This window comes from Acyrthosiphon pisum, unplaced genomic scaffold, assembly GCF_005508785.2.
Source record: "Acyrthosiphon pisum isolate AL4f unplaced genomic scaffold, pea_aphid_22Mar2018_4r6ur Scaffold_6;HRSCAF=30, whole genome shotgun sequence".
NCBI classification, from domain to species: domain Eukaryota; kingdom Metazoa; phylum Arthropoda; class Insecta; order Hemiptera; family Aphididae; genus Acyrthosiphon; species Acyrthosiphon pisum.
This window is the reverse complement of record NW_021776817.1, coordinates 12,539-21,135: the sequence shown is the minus strand read 5'-3', so window position 1 is coordinate 21,135 and position 8,597 is coordinate 12,539. Positions and strand designations below refer to the sequence as shown.

The following is an 8,597-nucleotide window of genomic DNA, read 5'->3' as shown; positions in this document are numbered from 1 at the left end:
GGCTCATAGGTAATTTCGATTTAATCAGTTGGTACTACTTTTTCTGAAAGATTATCAGCACGGACTAAGATAGAGTCCGTGATTATCAGCTATAATTTCTTATCACGTGACCCAACTGTCCCCATCCCGTGTATTCGTGTATTTGTCGGCTAAAATACGGTTCGGCGAAAATAATTGTCGGCTAAAATACGGTTCGGTACAAATATTTTTCGGCCGTAATATTTGTCGGCTAAAATACTGTCGGCTGTAATATTTTTCGGCTAAAATAATGTCGGCTGTAATATTTGTCGGTTAAAATACTGTCGGTTAAAATACTGTCGGCTATAATATTTGTTGGCTAAAATACTGTCGGACGTAATATTTGTCGGCTAAAATACTGTCGGACGTAATATTTGTCGGCTAAAATACTGTCGGGCGTAATATTTGTCGGCTAAAATACTGTCGGCTAAAATACTATCGGATTTAATATTTTCGGCTAAAATATAGCCCCTCTACAAAAAAGTCTAGATTCAATCACGATCTATGTAAGGCTTTGTTGACAGCCAATATACCTTTGAATAAATTATCCAATCCATGTTTTAAAGAATTTCTATCGATGTACACTGCTAAAGATATTCCTTGTGAATCGACATTGAGGAAAGGGTATGTCAATGAAATTTATGAAAGTACAATTCAAAAAATTAGGAACTATTTTCAAAATAAATGTATTTGGGTGTCAATAGATGAGACAACCGATGTTACAAGCAGATATGTGGCAAATGTTGTTATTGGCATTTTAAATGACACTGAGAGTTGTAAGATTTTTCTTTTACATTCTGAGGAGCTGGAAAAATGTAATCATTCCACAATTTGTAAATTATTCGATAGATCAATGAACCTACTTTGGCCAAAAGGTGTTCAGCACGATAAAGTATTATTGTTTCTTAGTGACGCAGCCCCCTATATGGTTAAAGCTGGAGAAACCATTAAATTATTTTATTCAAAAACTATACACATTACTTGTTTGGCTCATGCATTTCATAGGATTGCGGAAACTGTACGAGTAGGATATCCAAAAGTTGACAAACTTATCGCAAATGTGAAAAAGATTTTCCGTAAAGCACCTTCTCGCATTCAGTATTTTAAATCAATAGCCCCATCTCTATCCCTACCACCAGAACCAATTTTGACAAGATGGGGTACTTGGATAAACGCAGCCAATTACTACTGTGAACATTTTGAGCAAATAAAATTAATCGTAAATTCTTTTGATGACAACAATGCAGTATCAATAAAAAATTCGAAAAAGTATCTCTCTGATCAAAATATTGAAGCCCAAATTGTATTTATTAAATCAAATTTTGGATTTTTACCCGATTTAATTACAAGACTTGAAAAACGAAGTAGATTCCATTTCTATTGTCGAAGAAGCAAAAAAAAAAATAATTAAAATTAATGGCGAAATGGGGAAAACAATTAAAAATAAGATTGAGTCTGTTTTATCAAAAAATAAAGGCTATCAAGCAGTTTTAAAAATATCAGAGATACTAAATGGAAAAGAAGACACAGATGGATTACCCGAAGATTGGAGTTTAAATGATCTCACGTGTATGAAAAACTGTCCAATAACATGAGATGACGTAGAACGTTTGTTTTCAGCGTACAAAAATTTACTCACTTCCAATCGACAATCATTCAAATTCAAAAATATAAAAAAATCTTTAATCGTTCAATGCAATTTCCAAGGTAAAATAATATACAACACTATAAACAGTAAAAATAGGTACTTAAAGAAAATTGTTTTAATTTTTCAGAGCCAGAAAACTCGGGATAAAACTTTTTCGAAAGAAACTCTGCAAACTGAAACTTTTGACTATGTATAGTGTAAAAACGTACAAATATTAATTTTTATTCACATTTGTATTATTTAAATTATTAATTATTATTTATTTAATTGTATTTAAAATAAAAATAATAATTGAATTACATATTTCAATGCATATTTCAGTGCATATTACTTTTTTGTGCATACTACATTTTTGATAATATTTTAATGCATATTTTCATGATTTTCAATGCAACAACTTCCGAGCCCTAGTTATAACCATAAAATAAATGAAAAATTTGAATACATTGTGAAAACGCAAGGAACAATTTATTTAAAGAATTAAAAATAAAAAAGCAATTTAATATATATATTTATATAATATATAACATAATTCATACCATTAGGTTTGCTGACCATCCATTTTGATAGGTGTTCTTCATAACTGGCATTGTTATGTAACTCATATGGAAGGATACAAGTCGACCAGCATACCAAATACGAGACCCAAACTCTGTCTCATGACCGAATTTGGTCACTACTACCACCCACTCCAAAGGACTCTATCATATATACTTTGTAACATATACATAGTACATATTCATATGTACTTTGTAAACAAACACTCATCATAACCATAATCTCAAAATGGAGAACAACTTGCAAGACTACCTTTCTTCTGAATTTAACAAGTCGTCGATGAGCTCAAACAGAAATGCGTCTTTTCCACCGTTACAAGTGACGTTACAGCAAATAAGGCAAGTTATTCTTGGACCAGAAATTAGTAACGATAATTTACAACAATAATCATCGAATAATGTTCCGGCAACAGTGCTGAAAACCACCTTCAGCAATGAGTCAAAACCGCAGAAACCTTCCAGTAGCACAGTATTATCAACACTGGTAATCAATACTACCAATATTGATATCAATAGTACGTTGTGTACTTTACTACATTATCTTTAAGAGGATGTGATACCCATATGTGTTGTCTCCGTCTTACAAGTGCATAACATAGCAAATTATATGCAAAGCAGAACATGTATAGCTCTGTTAGCTTAAAAATTAGAGTAGATTGACCTCTTATAAAATCTTAAGGTAAGATTATTATCTAGACAACCACATGAGCTTTTTATTATATTTTAATTTTTAAGTGAGTTATGAGTACTTTAAAATGCACAAATAATTTGCAATTTCACATCAAATATCACATCCACTTAATACAATATGCCACAAAAAATTCAGAGTGAATACATATAAAACCACATTTTTCTCTGCCACCTAGAGTAATACTGCACAGTATTTTTTATAACATACTTCTATGAACGTATAAAATTCATGAACATCTTCTAAACTGATTGCACAATCTTTTCCTGCAAATAACATTTCTTTCTCGTATATACAGTCGGCATGGTTTTGGTTGATATCATTTCATAACTTAGCTTCAGAATCAATGATAAAATGACTTCTTACTGATGTGCATGTATAAATATCTACATGTAAATAGTTGCTGAGTAGCTGAGTTTCAGCCATACATACGGATACAAACTCTAAATGTTCTCCATTAATTACTCCTATGATATAGGGTACATGCTATTCAGCAATTTATTTCCAAGAAAATCTACCTATATTGCACAAAAGAACATAAAATATAATGTTTTATATGAGTTTCAAAACATGAATTAACTCCTGATTTCTTACCTTTTATACTTTCTGGATGTCCATTTACTACGGCCCTCCTTAGACCTAATGGCTCTTTAACTCGTCATCTTCTTTGGTGTTTCCTTATTTTTCATTGCGCTCTTAAAATTAATAAAAATTATAAACTTCTTTGAAATAAATGTATTCAAAAATCAAATATTTTTATTTAATCATAGATTCTAAAAGAGTTCAATACAATTATTTATTAAAGTATAAATTACATATTATAAATATAAATCATCAGTGATGTGACAAATTGTTTAAAAATTGTACTAAAACAAATACTTAATAGATTAATTGATAGGCTATAATCTAGTATGGTCTATTCGTTCCACTATTTAAGATATGATTTAATCGAAATGTGTATTGTAAGTCTTAAAATAATGGTGAGTATTAATTTGTATCAGGATTCTATAGGTAAGTCGTTTAAATATAAACATACATTAGTAAGATATTATATTGGTTTTAGGTCATGTGAGGTGTAAACAAATTAAAAAAATACTATTTTTCTAAAACTCTAATTATCTCCAAATAGAACATTAGTGGAATAGTAGCTTTTGGCAAATCATCGTTATAAGAGGGCCAGAAATAAAACATATTCAGATTTACCATAGGCGTTAAGACCAGAGTAAGTTCACGCCACTCTCAGCCACATACACGTTTATACGATTACTACATGAATTATATTACTAGAATAAGCAACTATTTAATTTTACTATTCAAATTGACTACAACTTATTTCAATACATCATCTTTTAGATCCCTGACGGAGCCGTGCATAACAATGCTAAGAATATGTTAAATTAAAAAAGTTTTGATTCGTTTTGGTTTATTCTCAAAATGCAGTGTTTGTATTATTTGGTGATCACTAGTAGCTACTTATATATAAATATAAAAATAAACTTACAATTTATATTTTGCTATGTCTTCTGCAGTTAATTTTAAGACCGAAACTTTACATTCGTCATAAAAAACCGAGTAAAAAACATTCTTATACAAGTTATTGACACACTTTTTGGTAGGCTTGTGCATTTTTGTTCTAAAAAAAAAAATCAATTAAAATCAATTATCAGCATGAGATAAGAAATACAATGTTCAAGTTCAAGGTATATATTTTAAATAATAACTTTTATTAAATAATAGCTTTTGCTTATTTAACAACTAATACTGTTTTTAACCTTTAAAAATATAATATGTTTTAATATTGAAAGTTAAATATCTATGAATAAAGTTTTAATATAAAAATGTATCTTGAATACTATTATTAATTTACAAGCATTTTTATTAGCGTCGGCTTCAAGAAGAGATATACTGGTTGCTGAATGGTCAACGGAGAATAATTTTTGATGTCCAGTGAACTTGATTTTGGACTGCGAGATATCATTGAATTCAAATTTAACACCACCCATTACAGTAACCCAATGTAACATACTGTACAGCAAAGCGACACCTATTTACCCACCTTTTTTTTTTTTTTATTTATGTAATATTGTATTTAATTATCATAACACTAGTCTGTTTACACCATAAGTACCTAATCGGTACTATTGTACTACCTATATAATGTACTATTTAACTATTAGGAACTTTTTCTAATTTAACAGCCATTAGCCGTTGAAAAATTAAATAAATAATAAAACTGAACACTTTAATCATATATAAAACTACTAAATGGCACACAAATTACCAACAGACAACAGTCATCAATTATGAACAAAGGATTATGTATTTACTATTTAAATTTTAATTTAGTCAAAATATCGCATAGAATAGAAATATGAAAATTTAAAATTTAAATAAACCCATTTTGATTTCACAGTGCAGTGGGTGGGAGGTTGTATTCCCGTACATTGTATAAACTTTGTAAGGTGTTAGCTGCGGGGTTGCTGATTGGCGATCGCTGTCTCAGAAGGTGGTGCGTCATCAGCTTATCTTTGGTAAATCCGAAATTTGAACATTTTTAGCTTATAAATAATAGTTGAATGATATCGCAACTGAGTACTTCGCTCTCCCGTCCCCTGACGTTCAGGTAGTCGGCACTCAGCCGGCAGCAGGCACAACGTTGTAAAATTAATAATATCAGTATTATTGCAAATCGTTATATAAGAGGGCCAGAAATACAGCATATTCAGATTACCTTAACCGTTAATAAGAGTAACTTCACGCTTTACGCCACACTCAGCCACATACACTTAAACACTTTTATACGATTACTACATGAATTATATTACTAGAAGAAGCAACTATTTCATTTTACTCTTTCGTCATAAGAATAAACACCGTAAACCGAAAAAAAAATGAGATAATACTACATTACGTTTAATATTATAGTTTTACAAGTTTTTCCTAATCAAAAATGCCGTAACTATGATTATTTATCCAGAAATATGTGTTTATAAGAAAAAAATACTGCCGCAATTGTAATAAAATTAAAATATAATCGGTGGTTAGCAAAAACGCCGTAACCACAGTTTGCTTACAAAGATTGCCGTAAGTTTTATTTCAAATGCAGCGTTTTTGCTTAGCACTTCCACATAATCTATATTTACGGTGTTGTTGTTTAGGAAACCGATTGCCATTAAGCCGTATCTTATATATTTAATTTTAAATTACTGATAATATTTGGAATTTCGCCATCGTAAATCGCAAACAAATTATATTACGTTCAGTTATCGATGATACCTAGTCGTGAATATCTTTATGTACAGTTTTTATTTTTGCAATGGATACCGAAAATATTGTGTATGATTATGACCATAACATAAGTGTTATTCATGGTTCGCCAGAATCAACAACTACAGAAAGAGATTTATTAGTTGCAGGAGTTGAAGAAATTAATCGAGGTAAAATATTAAAATTATAACTTTATATATAATATGATTTTAGCTTTTTCATCCGAAAAATAAAGAATTGGGTTTCTCTAATTTTCAGATAATAATGAATCTATTATAGATATATCTGAGTTACCTATTTATGTAGATGATGGTATAATTGAAATTAATAATGATGTCGAGCTTTTCACAAAATCCGTAAAACTCAGGAAAAGAAAAAAATAAAATTTGACATACAAAAAGATGGGTGTTACCAGGCTGTGATAAAGACAATTGTACAAAACAGTGCTTTGAAAAAATTACAGAAGACAGACGATCTGATGTGAACTTTCAATATTGGAATAGGACTTGGAAAGAACATAGAGTTTTCATATTGAGTACGTGTTGATGCGTGGACATTAAAACACGTAAAAACACAGTCTATTTAGTAAAAATAGTTTACAATTTCATATAGCTGATGATCGAGGCAATAAAATACAAGTATGCAAACCATTTTTTTTTAACCACCTTAGGCTTTAAAAAAACAATTTATAGAGTTATCGATGCAGGCACGTATACAGGTGGAGAGGTCAACCCCCCCCCACACCACAAAATAATTTCTTTAAAAATTAAGTCAAATTTATTATATTCCTATTATTATAAAATATTTGTATAATTAGCTGTTGACTGGTTTTCTCTGTTTATTAGTCGGGTATGAGATACAAGTTTATACTCGAGTTTATATAGTATTATAGTAGAATGATCGAAGTGATTACTGAGAACTACGCACGAACACAGAACTGTATAGTTGCGATTTGCGATATACCTAGAAAACTCATACTTTGTGGATAATCTTATCTTATCTTATTTCCGAACTCGATCGGTCACCAAAAATTTCTATTGAACTGTTAAACTACAATAATAAAATCATTAAACGATGACGATCGTTTATTTTTAGTCGAGGTTTTAGTCTATGTTCGGTATTCGAACGGTTATAATATACGAGTAACGAGTGCGATAGTGTTATGGTTATTTTTGCGAGTTCTAACTTATGAAAACTGATTAAATAACTAAATTTATTAAAAACATCATATATTTTATTATTTTTTTTTAAAAAATGAAAAGAAATAGTGATCAACCATCATTATTCAATTTTGGTGTAAAAAAAATTAAAAATAATGAAGAAACTGAAAGTGAATCGAGTAATATTGAAAATATTGCAACCAAAGTTGATATACCAAACGCTTTGAAGATCCAACTTGATACAAATATAGACAATGAATCGTTAAAAAATTATTCTCTGGATATTGTATTATTTTTATCAGCTTCTAATAATATAAATGATGCAAAAAAATACGAGTTATTAAAAAACCATGGACACCACTGTTCTGTTCATAATACATATTATTGAAAGTTTTATTTATTTTTATTACTATTATTATTCCTAATATTCCTATTTCTTAAATATACTTACTTCTGAACACTGAACAAATGACATACATAATAAAGTTTGAATATTTAGCATAATAATTAAAAAATTAAAAATAATGAGTAAGTAGGAAGAAATTGTTTTTTATGTTGCTGTACAATTTGTATTGCGATATTTTGTAAGCCCCCCCCCCCCCCCCCCCGAAATTGTATTCTTTGTACGTGCCTGTCTTGATGTATTAAGACATTATCCCAATTGTCAATTAGAGGCTTTTGATGATTTTCGTGGTAATAAATCAACTAAAAAATATTTATATAAACATTTAATAGACGACCATATCGAGTCATTTAATCCGACTATATCACAGTATCGGCGTGAGCACGCTCCAAATATTCGATATTTACCAAGTGACATCACAGTTACGCTAATACTAAATAAATTAATAATTATAACTAAAAAATTATATTGATAATATACGGCGTTATTTCTTCAACCGGTTAGTGATCAGTACATGTTGGTATGCTACATAAAAATGCCGTAATCAGGATTGCGGAGTTTTTGCCTAGTAAACAATTCTAAATTATTAATAGCGTGCTTAGTATAAATATCAAAACAATGATATCTTGCTGAAATAAAATTGAAAAGTTTCATTGCATTTATAAAGTATATTTCCATAAGAAACTTTGGATTTTACTTTGAAAAATATTATATTTATTTATAACTTCTAAAAACTACTAAACATAAAATGTCATTTTTCTCAAAATTGAATGGACGGAAATTACGGCATTCTTCCTTAGGACGGTAGTAACTATTCAAATTGACTATGACTTATTTTAAATCATCAAAAAAAAAG

General features: G+C 29.6%; 1 long non-coding RNA gene across 1 annotated transcript in view; it reads right to left on the bottom strand.

Annotated features, from left to right (window-relative positions):
- Positions 1 to 3,263: 3,263 nt before the first annotated feature.
- Positions 3,264 to 8,597, bottom strand: part of LOC107882446 — a 5,623-nt gene continuing 289 nt past the window's right edge. Inside the window, exons 2-4 of the long non-coding RNA XR_003840230.1 lie at positions 4,413 to 4,544; positions 3,506 to 3,606; positions 3,264 to 3,429 (exon numbers count right to left, since the gene is read on the bottom strand). This is a non-coding gene — a long non-coding RNA (uncharacterized LOC107882446). The remainder of the gene's footprint in view (positions 3,430 to 3,505; positions 3,607 to 4,412; positions 4,545 to 8,597) is intronic.